Here is a 24312-nt window from a genome sequence, read left to right as displayed (position 1 = left end):
TAAAAAGATCTTTGCAGTAAATTTTTAAATTTTTCACTTTTTGAATAGATGATAAGTACAGAATTTGGGGGGATCTGAAGCCTCCTTTGAATGATTCTGTTGTTATATATAGTACCTAACTTTCTGTGGTTCATCTGTATGCTACTGTATGCAGAAAACAATAACATTAGGTTAATCTTCAGACTGTACTTGACACTTTTGCTCATGGTAATGCTATTAATTGTCTTAGCAGTTTATACCTTCCTGTTAACCTTGGAAAGTGTAATACTTAAAAATCGCGATTGGTAAAAGATAAACATAAGCTAGGGCTGAAAAGGCTTAATTATTACACAAGGTTTGCCTGAGGAATTAATTAACTGTTACTTTTTTTTAAGTTCTAGAATATGCTCAGTTTGGGTGGTGTGTGTGTATATTTCCAAATCAAATATGATTTTGAAATTAAATTATATTTCTTCTGGAAATATAAATGGTTTCCTTCTGGAATTGACCTCAGAGGAGGTAAGAAAGCTATCAGGCTATTCATGCAATATATAGACAGTTTAGCAAAAAATTAATTCTTGCTATCTTTTCCAATAAAAGGTGATGAGAGCAACTCAAACATAATTTTTAATTATACTAAGTGCAGGAGACTTTCCTTCCTTATATATCTACAGACCATATCTTAGTAAAATATAGTTTAATAAATCACTTATAAAATGAGATTGTTTTAAAAAACAACACTGGTACCTTATTTTATTCTTATCTACATAGAAAGACAATTTGGTTCAAAAAACAGTTGACTGTAGCTCTTATCATTCTGGATTTTTTTTTTTTTTTTTGACTGTAGAACTCTCCCATATTCTTTAAGAAGGCTAAGACAGATTTAAGCTCAAAAGGCACTAGTATCATATATTAGATATAATAAAAATCTCAAAGCTGGATTGTTTGACCTTTCTTTAATTCCCTTTGTTTTTCCTTTTTGATTAGCGTTACCTGATATAAAAATCTTCAAATGATCCAAGAATTTTGGAATTTTAAGGTATTTTTATTACGCTCCAACTGTTATTTCAAGACACTGTGAAACACTATGAGAAAATAAAAGTAAATAAAGGTATAATCCAATGACACAATTTAGTAATTGGCATTGGAACCTGATCTCAATAAATGTAATTATCCTAAATCTTAATTTTAAATGGTTGAAGGAATTTTATGTCAGTTTTTTTTCTAGCTATTCAGAGTACTTTCCTGATGACTTTGTGCATGGTTTTTCATATGAACAAGTTTAGGTACTAATTTTAACCAGCCTACATCTATATCACTTTATGTTTTCATTGTGTCAGAAAAGATGTTTATTTACAAACTCTTAAACTAGAATAGTTTTTATACTTGATAGTGTTTTTCCCCTAAAACATTGTGTATCAATCAGTCATTTATCTTTTTAAAGCACTTTCATAAACAGGTTAATATACTGTGTTATCTAAAATCATCTTTATTTTTGGAGTTTGGGAAGTGAGGAAGTACCCCAATTTTAACATTAGAGTTAAAAGAATTGGGTTTTGATGTAGGGTAGTGTCTAAACAAGCCGGATGACTAGTTTGCAAATCCTGCTACACTTCAGAATTCCAACCACAGTAATTAACCACAAATGTTATAATCGCTTCTGATCTTGTCAGGCTGAAGAGGGGTTTGTTTCTTGGAGCTATTTTTGAATTTGTAGCAAAGATGGGGTAAGAAAAGATAGAATTAAAGGTGATCTTAGTAATTTAGTGTGGTAAAACTCAGTGAAATATTATGTTCACAGGACCTTTTGGTTAATTTGAGAAAATAAAAGTTTGGGGAAATTTTAGTCAGGACTAAAGTACTACCCTAATATTTTAGGCACAGTTAAATTCTCTGGAAGCTAAGGAAATATGAAATTCATAAAGTGAAAAAAAATCTCTGGAATAGCCAGCAAAATATTTCTGGAGTACCTCCAAAATGGTAAGAAAGGTTTCCGAATAATTGAATTACCTTAGCCACGCCTCTCATGGACGCCGTAGTCCTTGACATTGTGGGGTAAGACTTTGCATTTCTGGTGTGAATTTCAGTTGCACCAATGACTCTTTTCTCCAAGTTTATAATAGGCATGTGGGTTTACATCTTGTAGTGTAATAATCACTAATACAGGTAGATCAGAAACATGTATTTTCTTTATTTATTTTAAAGATAACTTAGTTATTACTATTTGCATTAATGATGTTGTAAGAACACAAAATACTGTACTCTAGACTTTGAAGGTATTATTTTTAGAGAGAAAATTTAAGAAATAAATTGACGTAGATAGTACGTGTTTGCTTTTACAATTTTAGATGTCAACTCCAAATAGTAAATTAATTGGTTAAAGTTTATAAAAGCATGTATCGTGAAGCTTATATTTAACATACATGCTTTGTTTTCATTTATCTTCAGACTTTAGTCAAAATGAATGATAGATCGTATGTTGATACTCCTCAGATAATAAAAACCTTAAAAGTTGTTTCATTGGCCTTTCTAAATTTTGCTTTGTTTTAAAGAATAAAAGTGCCATTTTTTATATGTTGTTTTCACGTGTGCTTATTAAATGTAACATTTTGTGGACTTGCCTTTTCCCTCATCCTTTAATGAGAAAAACTGTTACCAAAGCAGTTTTAGTTTTCTTAACCATAAAGCTAATCTTAATGTTGCGGTAGAACTTGTTAAGCGCTAGTCACTGTTCTATGGACTTTTCATGTATAATTCATTTAGTCTTCATAACAGTACTGGTTATGCTATCCTATGCCCATTTTACAGTTGAGGAAACTGAGGCACGGAAAGTGAAAGTAATTTGCCCAGTTTCACACAGGTAATTTGTAGTGGAGCAGGATTGAAATCCAGGTAATTAATTTGCCCCCAGATTGCTGTTCTAAATTCAATTAGAATTGCTGGTTTATTCTAGAATGAGGACAGAATGAAAATAGGGACAAGAGAACTGTGTGAAAGTTAATGTGATTTTTGTTTTTGAGTATTTGTACTTTTAATCTTTTTTTTTTTTTTTTAATGTTAAGAGTAGGGCTGAAGATTTAGCTTAGTTGACACTGTCTGCCTTGCAAGCACACAGTCCTGAGTTTGATCCCTGGTACACAAAAAAATTGTTAAGAGTAAAAACATCATTTGAAGGGTCCTTGATTAGCTTTGAGAAGAAACATTTCTTCATGGAGATTGACTCACAGCTACTTCAGAATTCTGTTTTAGAGCAAGAAGGTATAAGGGGGAACATTCACATAGGAAAGCAGAGATTGTTAGGAGAGGAGGACTGTGAATTGCCATGATTGACGGCACAGGGAGAAGCACTATAGTTGTGGGATCCAAAAGATGCATACTGCATATTTTTTACTTAGCTGCCTTTTTTTTTTCTTTTTTTTTTTTTTTCAAAAGAAGACTTTGCTGCTTCCAAGGTCCTTTACTCACAGCGTTGCTATGATAGGGCATTCAGGTATAAAACCCACAGAGAACACATTGAGAAAACACCACTAGAATGTAAACTACTGACTTGAGATTTGTTGTAAATCATTTTACATCCATGCAGATTCCCTAGACAGGAGTTTTGTCTGCATAATCTTTCAAATGGGGAACCAATTTTCTTCTTCAAACTTTAATGATTTACGTTGGTGTTAGTCGCTTTTTTGTTACTATAGCAAAATACCTGAGGCAGGCTAACTTTGTAAAGAGAAAAAGTTTATTTTGGTTGATGGTTAAGGATGGCTCAAAGGCCAAGTTTGGGCTGCCACATTGTTTCAGTTTCAAATGATGACCTTCTTGTTGGGCAGAGTCCCCAGGTGGTAGAGAGCATATGTATCTATGTTTCTCTTCCTGGTGTTATAATTCCACCAGGATGTAATCATGGGGGATCTACACTAATGACCTTATCTAAATTTAGTCACTTTACAGAGGGCTCACCTCTCCATACCATGGTGCAATTAAATTTCCACTCTGTTCATGCTATAACATATGACTTTGGGGTTGAAACTCCTGTGCATGGTGGGCGGCAAACTATAACCATAGCAGCAACAGTACCTGTACTCCTAAGTGAGTCATTCGTTCTGGCAGACAGGTTTTACCTCATGAAATATCTTGATCTTTGGGAATGAGTAGAAAAGTAAACTAAATATAGCTTTATACTTGTCCCTTGATGTAGCTTGTATGTGTTGACTTATTTCTAAAATGCAAAAAGAACCAGTTTCACTTTTACAGTTAAATCCTCTTGTTCATATAACAACTGTTACTGTAAGATTTTTGTCAGGTTCTTCATTAGAACAGGACATGAGTAACACTCTGGGTGTGGGTAGAGGATTGACCGGGAACACTTGCAGAGACATGGAGATGAAGCTGACACCTAGATCATGCTGGCCAGGGGGATCCTAGGCACCTCACATGGTACCCCGAGCCTTTATCACTGCCCAGTAAGGTAGGCACAAGCCACAAGTGGCTTTTGAGTACCTAAAATGTGGCTAGTCTGAATTGACTATAAAATGTACCCAGATTTTAAGGCAAAATACAAAAAGGAGGGACAGAGGGAAGGGGGGTGGGTGGAAAGTCTCACTGATAATTTTTAAATACTGATCACACTTTGAGGTGGTAATATTTGACTGGTTAGTGTTGGGCTCAGTAAATTACTATTACCAAATTTAATTTCACCTATTTTGACTTTAATGTGGCGGCTAGACCATTGATGGCTTGTAGTATATTTCTGTTGTCAGTGCTGCTCGGGGCAGAAAGGATGGTATGTGTGAAGGGAGAAAGCATTAAGTAGTAGTTTTCCTTGGAGATAACTTGTCTGTGCCAGACACCAGAGGAATAGTTGAGAACAGGAAGGGGTGTACCCTTTTTAACCCATATAGTCTAAATCAAGAACTTCAGATTTGAAGTCCGCATTCCTTGGTATAGGAAAGAAAAGGCTCTTTCATGGTTTGGATCTGCTCCTCCACCTCCAAGATTGCCCCAAACGGTCTCACCTACTCTCATCTTCTGCCTTCAGTGGACTACAGTTCATTCTTGCTATTTACAGGAGTTAAGGTGTTTTCTATGTAGTGAATGGGGCTGGGGATTTAGCTCAGTGGTTCCGCCGCCTGCCTCTATGTAGTGAATTAGTAAATACTGAGCCATTGCTCCTAGCAAAAATAGGTTCCTGTGAATGTCTGGTCACAACATTTTACTAAAGTAAAGGACTTTAGTAAAGTATAGGACCTGCTGTGTGTGAATAGAGACATTTAACATATTGTTGTTTTATAAACATTAGCACTGAAATTCTTGCCTGAACAATGCTTATCTAACATATGTATTTTCTTCATAAAACACATTACTGGGCTGGGGATTTAGCTCAGTGGTTCCAGTGCCTGCCTTGCAAGTGCAAGGTCCTGAGTTCGATCCCCGGTACCAAAAAAAAAACAACCATAAAACACATTACAACCTTCTTGTACTTACAAGCACCACACAACACTTCAGAACTTCACTTTGGGACCATTTTAAACAGCAAAATTGAAAAAAAAAAAAAAGCCCTAGATAGACAACAAAAAGGATACTTGTGTTACAGTATGACAGATGGAGAAGACAATGTCTGCCTGTATTATTTGTGGAGCACTTACCATGGGCTATTCCAGAAAATAATAACTAATAAAGGCAGCTAATTTTTATGAAGAAGATTCTATACCAGTTAACATACTTTATCTTATTTAACATATATCTAAACTTGTGAAGTAAATATTGTTTCCAAATATTTCAGACAGGGAAAATAAAGCTCAGAAAGGTTAAGTACCTTTTTCCAGGTTATATAGATGGTGAGTGGTAATGACTTCCGTTATTACCTGGAGGTTTGGTGACCCCAGGACCAAGTTAGGAGAACTCGTCAATTAGGGTTCCCATACCCAATAGGGTTCTATTCTTGATAGAAACGAGTGAAATTACAGCTCTTGGGCCACAGATTGCCCCAGACAGACACCTTCCGGTTGAAATGACTGCATGTGAAATGACTTTTGCCGAGGAGTTTGAGGGCCACTGTGTATTTGTTGACTGTAGTGGCAAAGGTGCTCTCTCCGTGTGCTTCAGCTGCTTCCATTCCGTGATCTAACCAGCCCTTGGCACCCTGACTGCATATCTTTTCTCTGTGGTTTTTTTTTTTTTTTTTTTGTACCAGGGAGTGAATTTTCTCTTGTGTTTTAACTTGCACTCTTGTTTTAACTTGCACTCATTGATAGCTCCTTGAACCTTCATCATCTTATAGTTTCTGTGTGTGTCTTTTCAGTATCTTCTTTCTCCTCCCACTGAACAACTCACTCTTACATATCCTTGAGACTGAGAATGTGTTTGCCCCAACTAATCACCCTTGTTGTTGGATGGAAGTTTTGTGCCCAGCAATCCTCACAGGCCTCTGAGAAGCCTGCAGAGTGGATGCTTGAGTCCAGTGCCGAGAGCGGTGTCATATGGTATGGCATTGGTGTCTTCTGAGCAAGAACCTGGGTAAAAGTGCCTCATGATAGCTGCTCGTGCATCCTGAGTGCAGCCTATGTACAGGGGTCAGAAGAGTGGAGAGCAGAGCGTGGGACTGTGACGTGACATTTACTAAGATCTTTGAGACTTCGGATCTTATGTTTCTTCACATCTAAAGCTAGAAAACCAACTTAAATTCTGATTTTTGTGCATGACTTTTAGTACAATTTAGTCTTTCGTTTAGGTAAAAAGCCAGGATATATGTTTATCAGAATTAACCAGTGTTGAGTTACGTACAGTTACCTGTAGGGTTGAAATAGGATTCCTGTGATGACCCTTTTGAGGCTCCTTTTGATCTCCCTGGATTGATCTCCCATCAGTACAAATTATTCTAACTCATAGGTAACCTCAAGACAATTAGAGTTAGATACTGGAAGGAATTATCTAATGAATTTAATTGAAAGTATTAACAAAGCACCTGGATCAGATAAGGAGTGGCAAGGTAATAGGTATAAGCTGGAAGTGGTTTTTTTTGTTCTGTTTTGTTTTGTTTGTTTTTGAGACAGGGTCTCATTGTGTAGTTCAGGCTGGCCTTGAACTCCTTTTGTTGCCCAGACTGACCTTGACCCTGTGGTGATCCTCCTGCCTCAGCCTCCTGAGTGCTGGGATTATAGGTATGTACCACCACACCTGGGTGGAAGTGGTTTCTTAGACAGGGGTTAATGCAGCCAGAAGACACTAAAGTAAGAGAAACCAACCCAGTATTCTGAGACATGAAAGCCAGGTGTTCACTAGAACAAAGGGTTTGGACTGTAGATATGGTGATAAATGGGGACACACCTGAGTTTATGGAGGCCTGGGACTGTTATGTATGTCCTAGCCACCTAAGTTCAATGTAATTTTATAGTTCAAGCAAGTACTGTAGTATATTCACTGTTATTTACAGTTGGTAACTGGAGGTGCTGAGACAAATCTGAGGGCTGGACATGAACAGAAGCACAAATAAGTAGTATACTACAGTGGCATTGACTCAAAAAAATTTCATAGAAAAAAATCCCTATTTCCTTGGTGATGCTGAAAGGAAAGAACAAAAAAATTAATTCCTTCATACCATAATATTGGAACTTTTGGTTCCTCTGGTGGAGTTGGAGTTCATATTGGGAGGCCAGCAGTTAGCTGCATGTCTTGATGCTGGCTGTGTGATATAAGCTATCTAATCCTCTTGGAATGCTACAGTGGAAGATCTCCAGAGATGGAGATTCCACAAACTTGTCAGATGATATACACAGTTTTCAAATATTTTGCCTAGACCATTTCCTTTTGCCATTTTGAGATATTTATTTACTGGCTTTTATTAGAGAATGTGAAGAGTTGTGGAGAGAGCATGACATTTGCAGTCAGCTTTATTTGAAGTGTCATCCTTTAACTTTGGAGCTTTGAGACATTAGATAGCTCAGTAAACATCACTGAATCTGTTTTCTTCTCTAAAATGGGTGACAATGTCTGCTTTATAGAGCTCTGAAAACTCAATAAAACAGTGTGGTCCCTACTACAGTATCCAACACTTACTAATTACATAACACCTAAAATAATACAGGTTGAGCATCCATTTCCCAAAAACCTGAAGTGTTGCAAGATTTCAGAGCATTTTTGAATTTTCAAATTAGACATACTTGACTGATAAAATATATGCAAATATTCAAAAATCTGTCAAACTCCAGAGCTTATACTTCTCCTAAGTATTTTGATAAGGGGTACTCAACCTGTATTATTTTGTTTGTTTTTAAAATTGCAAATTTTGCCTGTATGGTTGTCTCTTCTGTGTGAAATATCATTTCAGCACACCTGTTGTTTTCTCACCTGTGTATAGTTTCTCTCCTCAGTTAGTTCAACACACACACACACACACACACACACACACACACGAGACCAAATTCTCTGTGAATCTGTTAAAATCTTTTGGAGCATGTTTTAATTTTGCTTCCATTCTCAAAGTCTATAAATTTATTTTAGCATCAAGCCATGTAAGTAATTTCCTCTTTCTTTTAAAAGATACTAAAATATAATTTAAAGTTATGACTTGAAAACATCATAGGAAAATACTTGAGGCAATGAGAGATACATATTAAGAAGACAGAGCGAGTAACGACATGCTATGTAACCAGCAAGTGTACTGATCCTGCTTCTACCACTGTTGGTTGTGCTGGCCTTAGACATGTTTCCTGAGTTTTCTGTTTCAGACTATGATAATAATGATTACTCCATAGAGTGAAGTTTAAAGACACAGGTGTACTACTATAATATTGGAAATGTCCAATAATATTACTTTTTGGTGAAATGGCTTCAAACTCTATAAGGCAGTGGTGGCAAACCTGTGGCACACATGCTGCAGCAGGCAGTATCATTGAAAGTTCTAAAAGGTTCGAAATCACTGCTATAGGGAATTGTAAAAGCATTTTATTCTAAGAATATTGCAAATTTTGTGTGTCAGGCATCCTGATAAGGGCCTAGGATTAAAAAGAAGAACGAAAAAGACTTAATTTCTGCCCTTCAATGTGCTTAAAATTACAAACAATAATTACATATATGGTTAATGATAGAGTTCTGTATAGGCTGTTCAAAGACAGAGAGGGGCAACTTAATTTTGGAGGCAGGATCATGAGCTAGATCAGTGAGAGCCAGAAGGGGACAGTTTGGGCTTGTTCCATATAGGACAAACAAGAACGGAAGTGAGAGGTAGCATGTAGTTGATGAGCAGCTGTGTATAGTTCATAGTCTTGGTGCAAACAGAGAAGGGCAGGCGGTGAGGCAAAGGCTAAGGTGTAAGTTCCCTCATGTGACGCTGAGGAAACATAGGCTTCCTCTAGGAGGGAGTAGATTCTGCTGAAGAAGAAAAGCAGGGGAATCACCTGAAGGTGAAGAAATGTGTGTTAGATGGGTGATCCACGTGAGAAATGATGAGGCCCTGATATAGAGGCAGTAGTGATTAGCATCTGAGGCAGCCACATTGATGCTCTGATGAGAACATAGACACCCAAGGAAAATGTTCCGTAGAATGTCTTGTGGGTGGAACATTCTCTAGGGGTAGGGAGAAGAAATGAATGAGTTCAATTTGTGAGTAGAATCTAGCAGGCAGCTGGATTTTTGAAGTGAAAGCTTTAAGAGGTAAAGCTGAAAAGAAAGATTTTTTGAAACTGTGGAGATAGGTGGCAGCACCAAAGAGGCTATCAAATGACAATTCTTTTTCTTTTTTTTGGTACCGGGGATCGAACTTGTCCTTGTGCTTGTGCAGCAGGCGGTGAAACCACTGAGCTAAATCCCCGGCCCTTCTTAATTCTATTGAATATCTAAGTTACCTGGGAAGCTTTTAAGAGAAATACTGATGGCCAAACCCTACTTCTAAACTCCCTGATTTAATGGATCTGGAGTAGTGCCCTGGTTATGTTTGTTTGATTTTTTTTTGTTGTTTTTCTTTTTTCATTTTAAGTTTGCAATTCAGTAGCATTAAATACATTCACAAAAGTTGTATAATCATTGCTACTGTCCATTTCCAGAATTTCATCACCCTAAACAGAAACTCTACCCATGAATAACTCTCCCTCCCCCTCCCTTTTCTGGATCCTGATAATTTTATTCTACTTTCTATCTCTGTGAATTTGATTATTTTAGATACCTAACTAGAATCATAATAAGTAGGCTTTTGTGTCTGCTTTTTTCATTTATGGTGTTTTCAAGATCTGTCCATCTTTTAGCATATATCAGTACTTTATTCCTTTTTAAGGGTAAATAATATTCTGTTGTGTATATCTTCATATTGTTTGTATTTTGTGGGTATCCCACATTAATTTGAGTTATTTCCACTCAACACTAACCCTCCCTGCCACCTTGCTCTGGGGATCAAACCCAGGGCCTCTTGCGTCCTAGGCAAATGTTCTACCACTATGTTACATTCTCAACTCTTATTTCTACCTTTTGCCTGTTCTGAATAGTGCTTCCTGGATTATGGATGTACATACTTTTTGTTTGAGACCCTGTTTCAGTTCTTTGGGGTATATACTACAAGTGGAATTGCTGGATCACATAGTAATGTGCCTTCTGGGGTGGCAGTACTGGGGATCAAATGAGGACCTCACACTAGCTAGGAAGTACTCTAGCACTGAGCTAGAGCTCGAGATCTGTGGTACTGCATTTTTTGAGAGTTCCCTAGCTAATTTTTAAATGTAAATATATGGCCATAGTTTAGAACCTATGGCAGTGATGGTGAACCTTTTATCAGTTGATAACAGCCCATGCAGTGTGCATGCCATAGGTTCTCTACCACTGACCTTTGGTATAAAACATGGGTCCATAAATGGTTTGAGTTAGTGACTTGGTAGGAAATTATATGTCTCATATGTTCTTTTATTTTTTAAATTTTGATCAAATTCTCAAAAAAGTTTATGAACCCCAAGTGTTAAGAATTGCTGGAGAACCTCACTTTAAAATAGGCAAAAGATTTGAATAGACACTTCTGCAAAGAAGGTATATAAGTAGTCAAATTAGAACACAAAAAGATGCTCACTATCATTATTAGGAAAATATGTATCAAACCCATAATGAAACAGTACTTAAACCCAGTAGTGTGGCCATCATAAAATAAGAAAGAAAAATAATAAGTGTTGCCAAAGATGTTGTGAAATTGTAACCATTGTACATTGCTGGTGGAATATAAAGTGATGCAGCTACTTTGACAGCTCTTCAGAGTTATAAACATAGAGTTCCAATATGATACAACAATTCCATTCCCTCAGATACATTAAGGAAAATTAAAAGCATTTATTTGTGTAAAAATGTGTACATAGATTTTATGATAGCATTATTGATAGCAGCCCCCCCAAAAAATAGTTCAGATGTCCATCAACTGATTAATGGATAAAGAAAGTGTGGTATATCCATTACAATGGAATATTTGGCCATTAAAGAAGTGCTAATACATGCTACATTATCGCTCAACCCTGAGAGCATTATGCTAATTAAAACAAGTGAGACAGAAAAGGTCATATGTTATGTGACCATATTTATATAAAATGTCCACATTAGGCAATCCACAGAGACAGAAAGGAGATTAGTGGTTGCCAGGGCTGGGTAGAGGAACGAATGGAGAGTAATTATGTAATAAGAATGAGGTTTCCTTTTTGGGGGGATAAAAATGCTCTGGAATTAGAATTGTAGTTGCACGGCTCTGTGAATAGATTTAAAACACTGGTAAAACATATTAAAAGGGTGAATTTCAGCTAGGCATGGTGGTACATGGCTGTAGTCTCAGCACTCTGGAAAGCTGAGGCAGGAGGATTGCAAATTCTAGCCTGTCCTTGACAATTTAGCAAGATACTATCTCGAAAAGGAAGGAAGAGTGATGTGGGGCTGGGTGGGGGCACTGCAAATGCAGTTCAGTGTGAGGGGCTTGTCTTTAGTCCCCAGCCTTGGGTGGGTTGAATTTTAGGACATGTGAGTCAATATCAGTAAAGCTGCTAAAAATAAATTTAAAAACAAAGATGACTGGAAAAGGATTGATTGGGCCAAGGTGGAGGCCTAGATTACTCCAAAGAGGAAGAAGATCCCATAAAAGTGGATAAAGCACTGTTATGGTCTGTATCTGGATGTTGTTACCCACTCCCCGCCAAAGCTTTATGTGCTCAAAGGTGGGGCTTGTGGAAGGTAATTGGATTATTGGGGCTCCATAGCTGGGTTTCCTGTTAGGAGGTGGGGCCTGGTCAGAGGAAGCATCTTGCTGGGTACCTGATCTAGAGGGTTATACAATATTTCCTTCCTTCACTCTCTGCTTCCTGGCTGCCATGACTTTCTTCTACCACAGACCCTTCCACCACATGCTGACCATTCAAGTACTGAAACTTCTAAAAGTGATCCAAAATAAACTCCTTTTATTTTTTGATGTCAAGTATTGAGTCCCAGTGACAATAAAGCGACTAACACAGGTGGAAAAGAATAAGAGGACCTGTGGAGTGCTGTATAATAGAAGCCACAGGTTAGAGAAATTCAGGTGGTAATCACGGAACTTTCGGGGATATGATGGGGAGTGTTGCAGCACAGTGGAAGGACTTGTGAACAAACATGTAGAACGGCAAAAGCTCTGTAGGTTTGGCATACAAATGTCATGGAGAATGAAGGGGCAGATTAAATGGAAAAAAAGGCAACTCTTTTGGATTGTGGAGTTAGTGGAAGAGAACTGGAATAGACTACAGGCCTGAAATCTCATATTTGAATCTCCAAATTCAACAAACTCTGAAAATGGAAAAACTTTATAACTTATTTGGCCTGACCTGAATGGATTTATAATTTTCATTTTTTCCACTTAGTGTTAATATTCATTCATATATTTCATTGCACAAATAATATTGAATTTAATTATCGAAATGTTTCTGTAGGTCCCTTTGGAATTATTATGAAATATGGTGTATTCTAAGTATTACCTTTCTCAAATTTATACACACATACAATTTCTAAATCAGTTGGTCCCACATGTTTGGGGTAAGAGATTGCAGACCTATCTTCTTTGGACACAAGCGAAGCTAGCTGTGAAGGAAAGGTGTGAGACTAAATGGTAGCTAGAGAGAGATTCAGATTCAAGGGACTTTAAAAAAAAAACTGGATTAAATCATCTGAGTATGTTTGTAGGTTAGAGAGAAAGAGGTTGAAAATGTGAGATATCCACTGCCTGCCTCACAAGCACAAGGTCAATCCCCAGTACCAAAAAAAAAAGAAAGAAAGAAAGAAAGAAAATCTGGGATAGAGAACGCCCCACAGTCGTGCAAGGTCTCAGATGCTGAGGAAGGGAACAGGAAATAGGATTGGAGTGGGCAGTGTCCACAGAAAGAGGATCATGCATCCTCTGAGATACCAGAATCAGTGTTGAAGACAGAAGTAGATATCTTTGTATCTTCTGATTAGGAAAATCAGAAGCTCCAAAAGCTGGGAATAATCTTGTAGGTAAACAGAAGTTGCTGACCTGAGAACAAAGTACAGGGTTGAATGGCAGGACTATGCCTGGACAGTTTCACAAACCATGAACTGTCTGTGGGCCCTTCTGCTCTAGAGCTGAGAGCTGTTACTCATCAGTGCTCAGCATCATCTTCTGGGAATTCGGGGAGCTTGGGATGAAGTTAATGCGAATGAGTTGTGTGAGAGGAGAGGTGTGGAAGGGAGCTGAGAGTGCTAGAAGTGAGGAGTTAAGGAAAAGAAGTGAGAAAACAACAAGGAACACAATCTACTGCATACAAAAGACCATTTATGTGGAGGAAGATAGTAATAAAGCCAGTCTTCTAGGAGCCTGGGCAATAAATGGCCTTCTAGTGGGAATAATTTGAGCAATAACAAGATTCAGGGTATGATTATATATAGGCAGCATGGCTGAAGCAAAATTGAGGTGAACTTTGTTGGAGTTGAGACAGACAAGGACCTGCAAGGACAGTAATTAACTCAGTCACATATGCTTTAAAATCACTTTGGCTGATGAGCAGATTTGGACTAGAAAGGAAGAACTAATCAGAACTGAATCTTTAGTAATTGTGAGGAGGATTAAGTGGCATGTTGGTGACTTTGAGAGTGTCCTGTGACATGAGTAGAGAGGTGTTTTCAAAGGAGCAGAAATGTTTATCAGTGATGGCCTAGTAGCTGCCATGAGGGACAAGGAGGGCATGACTCCAGACAGCCACAGCTTCTGTAGGACTGGACCATAATGGAAGTGGTATCCTGTTGGGACAGTCAAAAAGGACTTAAAAACACATATCCTGTGGACACCAGGACTGTTATTTCAGTCCTGTACCCTTTTTTATCCTTTGGCATCCAGCCCTGTAGTTCCAAATGCTACTCTTCCAGTCATTGCTAGTCAGGCTTCAGCTAATTCTACCCCTCCACCCCGCCATGGTCCTTCCCTGGGGAATTCTTTTAGTCAGCCTAGAGTAAAGCCTGAAGCTTGGAAATCAGAGACAGAGAGAGAGCCTCAGATTTCCTCACTATTTTGGCCTTGAACTCCTATGCTCAAGCAATCCTTCAGTCTTCCCACTTTAGCCTCCAGAGTACTGGAAGACATGCCTGCACCACCCCTCCAGCAAGAAATCTGTTTTAAAGCTCCTTTGGTGATTCATTAGTAACTAAAATTGGGAACCACCGGTGGAAAATGTATTTTGTTTTCATCTCCACAGTAGCATTATATCAAAAGTGCCTCGTTGACACCAGTGTATCTATAGCATAATCCTGACTCTACGTTCTTCTATCGGAGTAAAAACAAAGTGCTGAAAATATTTCAAAGATGTTTGGCTACTAATGGTCAGTTTAAAATTTCCTGAACTCTGCAGGAGGCTTGTTACCTTTATTAAGGAAAAGAAAATAAATTTAAAAAATTACATTTGCACTGTAATTTTTTAATACTTGTAAACTGTGCACTTCTGTTGTACAGTTTTTCCAGATTATCAGCATCTAGCTAAATAGCTTGTGAGTTGTGTTTTTGTTTTCTAGGTGGCTTTTTGTTTGTTTTTAACAGTAGCTTTATTGAAATTAAACTCAGAAAATATGAAATTCAGACTTTCACAGTTCAGTGGTATTTCATTTATTCACAAGTTGTACAGCCTTTATCAAATTTCAAGAAAGCCTGTGCTCATTAGCACTGAATCACCATCCTGCCCTGCCCCCACCCCATTAACCACTAATCTACTTTCTGTTTCTATGGATTTGCTTATTCTGAACATTTCATATAAATGCAGCTGTACCACATGAGCCTTTTGCAATGTCCTGTGAGCTCTTCTTCAGCCTCTCCTCCCCATAATGCCAGAAATGTCATCTGTGTCATGGCCGTGCTAATCTCTCTAGCATAACTGTGATTTTACCACCTCCAGCTCAAAACTTTTCATTGTGCCCACAGTTTATTAAATAATAGGAACTACTACTCTTGTGCTACAAAGCAATTATATAACAAAATATCTGGTAACCGAATGAACTGACTAAAAACGTCTTCTACTTTATCTCTTTTTTTCTCCCTCACACTGGAAGGTAATTATGAGTTTGTCCAGTTTCGGGTCCCTGATGCTGGAGTGCATTTCTGGCAGTTCCTCAGTGACACTCTGAGGAGCGGTTTTAGGACTGCTCTGGGTTAGGTAGGGTGCAGCAGCACCTAAATCAGAGGCCTGCTGGTGACATGGGACCAAGGATCCAGACTCCAGCACCTTTAGCCCAGCTGTGGGACCCTACAGGAGTTTCATACATGCTCACCACCACCGTATCCTCATTTTGGAGAATTCTATCCATTCTCCACACCCCAGCCCAGGAGTTGCCAAATCTGCCGCAGGAAGTAATTTCTCCCTCATTAGCACTTTTTACTTTTCATATATACTGTCTTGTTTGTTAGTTTCCTACTTGTGTTTTCTTTCTACACCTTCTGTTTTTTGACATCAAGTTCTGTTTTCTCACCCAGTGATTATGTTGCAGTATTCACCGAGAGCGGTAATGTGCCTGCCCTTAGCAACTATTCAGTGATTATGAGTACAGTTGAATATCAGAAGGAAATACAGTGGTACCTGGTTCATGAACTCAGTTCTCTGCATGATTCTGGTCATGGACTGAACTAGATGAGAACCAAATCAAATTTCCCCATAAGGTCAACATTGAACCTAACCATTGAATTTGATTCAGTTCTCATCCAACTCAGTTTGTGACCAGAATCGTGGAAATAATCAAGTTTATGAACTGAGAAACTCCTATAAATCAAAATAGATTTTTAAGTTTAAAAACCTGTAATTTGGTTTATATTTTTTAATATCATCAGAAAACCTTATTAATTAGAAATTTAACCTAAAACGTACTGTCCTGCTCTTGGTCCTGAAACTTTGACTGAAAACACTATGTGTATGCTTATGAACGTATACGTAATGTGTTACTGTCTCTTTGATTTCAGTACCAGACAGGAGTATAGCACAGTTAGTTGTCTCTGTGCTGTTAGATAATTATCTTAATTTTCTTAAATGTTTCATTGCATCTTAGTACTTGCCAGTTGTAGCTAAATAAGGTATGACAGTCTTAAAGATCTTTATCCCATAGATACAGGCTTTATAAAACAATTCATCTTTATTTTTCCAGTGCAAAAACTTCTTAGGATGAGCGAAAATAGGCAGTTTAAATGAATAAAATAGGAATTTCTTTTACTCTTTCTATTCTAGGCCACTCTTAGTCTATTAAAATATTATTTGTAATACACTTCAAGCTCATTTGGGCTTAAATTTGTATTAACTACCTGAGGGTAAATAAGTTATCATTCTTCAGTCCAATTATATTTTTATTCCAGAAAGTGGAGTAATACTCCATCTGGAGCTAGAAAGAAAGAAAACTCCATTTATAGCTCATTGGGCCAATCCTGTGCTCTTCACAAAGTTCTCTTTAGGGCTCCTTGGTATCTGACCCTGAAGCCAGAGAACTGTGCTCTATTGTACAGTCCCAGTGATAGCGATATGATTATGCTTCTGCTGACATCTTTGTGTCCCAAGTCTGAAGTAAGCTGAAATAGAAATGTCTCATCAGCTTACCTTATGGTTACTTTTGAAGACTGCCAAAATCCAACATTTAAAAGTGAGAGAAAGGGCTGGGGATTTAGCTCAGTGGTTCTACCACCTGCCTCAAAACCAGAAGGTCCCATGTTCGATCCCCAGTACCAAAAAAAAAAAGAGAGAGAGAGCCCGGTGGTGGTGCGTGCACACCTGTAATCCCAGCAGTCTGGCTGAGGCAGGAGGATTACTGTGAGTTTGAGGCCAGCCTGAACTACATAGTGAGTTCAAGGCTTGTCTGAGCAACACAGTGAGACTGTCTCAAAAAGCCAACAAAAATGGATGGATGGATGGATGGATGGATGGATGGATGGATGGATGGATGGATGGATGGAGGAGAGAGACAGAAAAGGTTAAATTGTCTTACCTCACATTTTCAGGTACTAACTTAATTTTAAAATTCTTTTCAAACAATGAATTCTTGCAGTTAACTTTAAAACTTCCAGTAATTCTCAGTGGATCATTCTGTGGGTTTGTATTATTTGCAAATAAAAATGTTTAATTTGGCTTATTAGACCAGGTTGGATTGGGGGATGTGTGAGTTGATTGATCCAAAGCTACATTTTTCCTTTTAATAAAGTGGACATAACCTCCTAGAAAATACTGTCAGATTCATTGTAATGATCTGACCAGAAGTAAATTTATAGTAATTTACATGTTGAAAAGAAAACAAGTCAGAGATCCTCCCAAACCAGGTTTTCTCTACATAATCATTTTCCATGTGTGTATAAGTATGGTAGAGATCAGAAAGAGTATCCAGATAATATTTCCAAAGAATTCTTCTTGCCTATGTTTTCCCCTAGTAAGGAGTTTAATTTAAACTGCTAAAAGGGTTATAACTTTGTGCCTTATTTCTCCACTAAGCTCAACCCCTTTTAATTTGGGTCCTTACCTTTTCCCTGCAACATGATTAAAAGTTTTACTCAACTTTGTTTTACTGCTTGATTAGAGATAAAGAACTCACAAGAAAATGTGCAGTTAAATGAGTGGTGACGGAGTAAAGGGAAGGAGGAATGAGTCCCAACAGAAACCGGAGTAGGAGGCAGCAGTGTGGGTTGCCGAGCCCTGGCTGGGCTAGCTGGCACAGAGGGTGAGGGCCAAGAAGGTGCCCTGGACCCTGCTGCAGAGAAGGAAGTGCCATGTCGATTGTGATGTCCCATGCTGGGCTCGAAGCCTTTCATTCCTCCCACTGGGACCTGTCAAGCCTTCATAAAAATAATGAGGATTTTTCTGAGAAGAGCATTTTTAGTAACTTCTGCAGGGAAGCTTTTGTTACTCTCTAAGAATCACATCTGTACAGGGAAAACATGAAGAAGTTGATAAAGAGTGGAGGGTGTAGTATCAAGTTTCAGCAGTTCCATCTTGTATGGAAGAACCTAGGGTAGATTTGGAGATAGAAAAATTATAGTATAGTTACAAGTATATATCCTTTGACTTAACCAAAGGAAATAATGTGTGCTTTAGATATCATTGTTAATATCCCATAGAATAATGAGATTTTTGTCTCTCATTTTATTCATTTCAGAGAGTCTTTATATCACTTAGTATAGTGTAGATTGCCTCATTTTATGTAGTATTTCTTTATGAAAATATGCATGAAAACAATTTGCACACTTATAATTTGCATTCCAAGGAAGTAATTCTTTGAAAGAAACCCTGTTTGATTTGCTTGGACTTTCTGTTTTTCCTAACAGCACAGCCATCTTTCTTTCTTTTCTTCCTTCCCTGCTCTCCCCTTCTCCAGGTTACTTTCTTCTTACTGTAAATTCATAAAAGTGTAATGTGTTAATGAAAGCAAATTAGGAAAATACAAAAATTAAATTATAGGAGTATGCCGTGGTGGTTCACACCTCTAATCCTGCATTTGGAAGGCTGAGGCAGGAGGATCACAGCAAGTTCAAGGCCAACCTGGGCTACATATTGAGTTTCTAGGGCAGCCTGAACTACATAGCAAGACCTTGTCTTAAAAATACATAGATATATAGAGAGATACATCATTTCCATCAAAATAATTTAGCTGCTAAAATTTTGATGGCTTCTCATTTTTTTCTGTAGTTTTCCTCTTCACCTGTGTTCATCTATACCTTAGATCATTCATGGTGAGCCTTTTAAAAAACAAGTACCCAAACTGCAATCCAAAACCCACTTACTTATCACAAAGTGCCAACACTGCAATTAAACCTGAATACTGAGGTTTTAGTTTAGAAAAAACAATTCATACATTCAAATCTTTGTCTTAAAAGAAAAACACAATACAGGACTTTCAGAAGTACAAGCAGCTTTTTATTAAAAAGTTAAAAGTTTGCATTTGCCACGCTTTTGCTCGGTTAATGTGACCTTTGCTGTTGTATACATGCTGATAATTTCTCGAACTTCGGCTCATACTTTGTCAGTTTGAGAACAACACATGCAGCTAGGTCATCTGTTAGCCTGGGGTGACTCGGCTCACATGCCAACAGAGGGGTTTCTGTGTGCCCACAGTGGCACCTGTGCCATAGCTTCTCCACTACTGTCTTAGATTGTTTCATAAATATTTATATGCTATTAAATTCAAGCAATATCTTACATTTATTAAGTAAGCCCTTACTATGTTCCAGATACCTTTGTGTTTCATACTTTCAATAAGAATTCAAGGTATGTATTATCATTTTTCCGGTTTTACAAATTAAGAAACCAAGGAGGTTAATTAGGTAGCTCACCCAGGTGATAGCTGTGGTATTTCAAGGGTTCCAAACCAGAGTTTACACCTGAGGTGTGCTCTCAGACACAGCGTTGTACATCTTTTCGTATATTTTGCTTTATTTCTTGCACAGTAAATTATGTTATAAATGTTAAAGGTCTGTAAGGAGAATCTCTGCTTAGATGTCACCTATCAGAGAGAAATGTAGGAAATCATTCCCTTTGTTCTCACCTCTATTATATAGTCTATTTTGATCCTACCTCATTTTTGTTTGTAGCCTTCATTGCTGATACAGTAAATATTTTGTTACTTTTTCCCACCAACCTTGCTTTCCTGTAAGAACATAAGAGTCAGAGATTTGATCTGTTTTGTTCATTGTTGTATTCCCTAATAGCTAGAACCATGCTTGGAACATAATAGGATTCAGTAATATTTGTTCAGTGCCCTTGGTTTAGCTTTGTGTAAATTCTGATTTTGTTAATCAGCCTCTGTTGGGCAGACTGAATGGAATATCCATATGGTCTTCCTTTCCCTCTGTGAATCACAGCCTGATGCTGCCGCCCTCTGAGTATTGTGGGCTGATGGGCAACTCCAGCATACCCCATTCTTCAGTGACATTGTATGCCCACTAAGAGCCAGGTTCTTATTTTTAAAAATATTTATGCCAGTTATACTTCTTATTTTAATTGCCTAATTTAATTCAACATCATGTAACTGATTACATGCTAAGAGTTTTAAAACATTGTTTCTAAGAAAACTAGAACTCAAAGTCAAATGATCAGAAATTGCTAAATGAGTGTGTGCAGCACATCTATTAATAAATGAAGGAAAATAGTAAAAATCTGTACTTAAACTTCTAAGAAACCATAAATATCTGTAAATCCTAGGTATTTCACATAAAGAAAATTTGGAGATAGTAGGCAAGGCCTTAATTGTAAGTTTGGAATATGCAAGAAAGGAACTGAAACTCTAGTGGAGACTGATGCTCAAAGTTGAAATTATATTAAGATAGTATATGTCATTTTCCACAATTATCTTTGATAATTTATTTCTAAAATCAGACAGTTATTATTTCTGATTAATATAGGAAAAAGGGTCGGGGATTTAGCTCAGTGGCACCACGCCTGCCTTGGAAGCACAAGGTCCTGAGTTTGATCCCTGGTACAAAAAAAATAAAAATTAATTATCATTACAGCTTAGTGCCTATATCTGAGCTAAATATAATATAGGAAAAAGGGGTTTTTAATGTTTAGAATGAAACTGAGAATTTGAGGTGTACAGAATAAGTTCCTAGTTGTTTTTCTCATTTCATTAACTTCATGCTAAAGCCAGTAATAAAAGTAATTCTTCCTTTCTCTTCAGGGAATAATTGCTCATTAGATGAGGCATGGTTTGCTTTCTGCACTAAAGTGTAGGCTTCAGGAGGACAGAGACAGATTCTGTCAGTTTTCTCATGGCTCTCCACTGTCCACAGCAGTATATGAAGCATCAATTACTTAGTGGATGAATGATTCTAAAGTACATATGTTTTTTCAGAAAGAGGTGTTTTCTATTTTACAATGATACTGGTACATTTTTAATAAATCGAAAAGTACTTTTAAATTATATTGTCACTTTACTAAATTGAAATATATTGATTTCTGTAATATTTGACATTTATAAATTTTTCTCTTTACTGAAAGTATTAAAATACTGAATAGGAGTCTTAAAACCCACATCACAATGGTTAAGAATTGAGGAGGGCCGAAGATTTAGCTCAGTGGCGCCACGCCTGGTCCTGAGTTTGAGTCCCAGTTCTGCCAAAAAAAAAAAAAAAAAATTGAGGAACTGTTTGGATTCACTTATGAACTGTAAAACTTCCTATGTGGCCTTGATCAAATTATATTATCTCTTTTCAATTTTTCTATCTCTAAAGTAATGCTAATCATGTGTTGTTAATAGAAATAAAGGTAGTTCATTCCTGTGAAGTATGAAGGGTATGCCTGCCAGTATAGTAACCACTCAGCAAATTATAGTTACTGGAATTACATCTGAATTTGAATCCTGATAGGTTGTTTATTCTCTGTCTGACCTTGGTATATTACTAATAGAAGCAGGTTAGAGAAGTTAATCTGCAAATTGTATCTATACAGCTTAACAATATACCCATCAAAATGGAATTTTAAGCAGGAAGATATGTGCAGAGTATCTAACTCATAAGTCCCCAATAAAGTTAGACTTTCATTTAATTAGGAGCTTTTTAGCACTCAAATAATAAAAACTTTTGTATAGGTAAATGCTGTCTTATCCTTGCAAGAAATTTTAAATGAGTTTCAGTAGCTCAGTTGTAGCATGCTTGCCTATCGTGTGAGGGCCCCTGGGTTTCATTCCTAGTACCAAAAAAAGAAAGGAAGCAGGGCCTGGGATTTAGCTCAGTGGTTCTGCCGCCTGCCTTGCTAAGCGCAAGGTCCCAAGTTCGATCCCCGGTACCAAAAGAAAAGGAAGGAAGGAAAGATAAACTTGAATTTTAATCTGGACAAGTTATGAAACTCAAGTACCACTGCTGTATTACAGTTCTTACTTGATGAGTCCTTTCAATTAAAACTAGTTTTCAAAATATTAAGTAGAAGAAAAAAATTAAGTAGAGACTAAGTGTCCCTCCTTAGAGGGGTGGGAAACTCTTACATTACGCAAGGAATGCAGCTTCAGTTAATGTTTTCCCATCTGAGGCCTTATTGAAACCTAGCTTTGCTATTCCTGGCCATATTTGCTCCGACTGACATTGTTGGATATATAAGCAGCCCAGTGACTGGCAGTGTTGAGAAACTTAGCCTATGAGCATTCAGAAAGTAGAAACCATCTTAGACCCCTGATAACAGACACATTTTCCCCGTTGGTAATGAGAGTGTAGAGCAACTCCCGGCTATTTACGTATTCTGTCCTGAATTGTGCGGACAAGACTTTGAGGGGGTTGCTTTTGTCTCATTTTGGTTTTTGTTTTTGTTTTTCCTTCTTCAAGAGAGATGTAAATGATGGAAATGTTACACCAAAACATTTGTGTCACCAGTGAACATGCATTTAGCCACTTATTTGGTTATTGCAGCATGTGTTAAAGAGCTGCTGCCGCCCATTTGCGGCCTAATGTGTTTATTACAGTCTTCCCAATGGCATCTTGAAGTGTCTTTCAGCTAAAAAATTCATGAGTATTATTGGCTTTCAGTCAGAAAATGGAATATGTGTCCTAGTTACTGTCTCTAATATACCACTTCAAGGCCATTATACAAAAGTAAATCTAAGAACATGACATATTGAGAAGGGAGGAATTTTTAGCTTAAACATTTGTTTATACATTGTTATTACCATTCCATGGACTAAGATCCAGCATACAGAAGGTAAGTGCTAAATCCATTTTACTTGGAGAGTAGTTGTAATTTCAAGATATGTTGTTTTCTTTAGTCCTGTACCCAACTGTAAACTACTAGTGTTCTAGTGTTTAAAAATCATGTCTTGATTAGAGTAGTTTATATCTGGCTTATTGCAGTTTTTAAAAAAATCAAACATACAGTATATTCCTGTAAGCTAGTAAAGTTGAACTGAGAATTTATTTCCAAAGAAGATGTCTTTTATTCTGGATTTATTTGAAGTGAGCTTCATAAAAGTTTGCAAAGTAACTCTTGTCACTATGCAAATTAATGTGCAAGTTTATGAGTCTGAATCTGTAGATATAGACTGTAATATGTGATATAAATTAAATCTTTGTTGTTCAAAGACCAAGAAGCACCATACTGTTCTGTAAAGATGAAGTTAAAAATGTTCTTATGATCTAATAAAAAGAGTAGTAATGCTTTGGGGATAGCATCCAAAAAACTGAAATACCTAGGAATCAACTTAACAAAAGAAATCAAAGACCTCTTCTCTGAAAACTATGGCACTCTGAAAAGAGAGATTCAAGATGATATCAGAAAATGGACAGACATCCCCTACTCCTGGGTAGGAAGGATTAATAGAGTGAAAATGGCCATACTTCCAAAACTGCTGTATAGATTTAATGCAATTCCAGTTGAGATCCCAGCATCATACTTCATGGACCTTGAGAAAACAATCCAAAAATTCATTTGGAACAAGAAGAGATCCAGAATAGCAAAAGCAATTCTAGGTAACAGAGACATGGCACAGGGGGTATCACAATCCCCAACCTGCAACTCTACTACAAAGCTACTGTGATTAAAACAGCATGGTACTGGCAAAGAAACAGACTTGAGGACCAGTGGAACAGATTAGAAGATGGAGAAACAGCGCCAGACACACTCAGCCATCTCATCTTCAATAAAGGAGCCAAACACCCTCACTGGAGGAAAGGTAGCCTCTTTAATAAATGGTGCTGGAAAAATTGGGCTTCAACTTGCCAAAGATTAAAACTAGACCTGTATCTCTCACCATGCACTAAACTAAAATCAAAATGGATTAAAGATCTAAATATTAAAATAGAAACTCTGAACCAGTTGGAACAGAGGTTAGGTAGAAACCTTGAAGACATCGGTGTAGGAAAAGATTTTATGAACAAAACTTCAGTTGCCCATGAACTAGCACAAACAATCAACAGAT

The 24312-nt window shown here is 37.3% G+C and overlaps 1 protein-coding gene across 17 annotated transcripts in view; it reads left to right on the top strand.

Annotated features, from left to right (window-relative positions):
- Window positions 1-24312, top strand: part of Ncoa2 (nuclear receptor coactivator 2) — a 279931-nt gene that overhangs the window by 144456 nt on the left and 111163 nt on the right. The gene's annotated exons all lie outside the window — the stretch shown is intronic.

This window comes from Heterocephalus glaber, unplaced genomic scaffold (genome assembly GCF_053883595.1).
Source record: "Heterocephalus glaber isolate CG9 unplaced genomic scaffold, H.glaber_assembly_v1.0 deba00001553, whole genome shotgun sequence".
Taxonomy (NCBI): Eukaryota; Metazoa; Chordata; class Mammalia; order Rodentia; family Bathyergidae; genus Heterocephalus; species Heterocephalus glaber.
The sequence above is the reverse complement of the archived record's forward strand: the minus strand, read 5'-3'. Positions and strand labels throughout refer to the sequence as shown.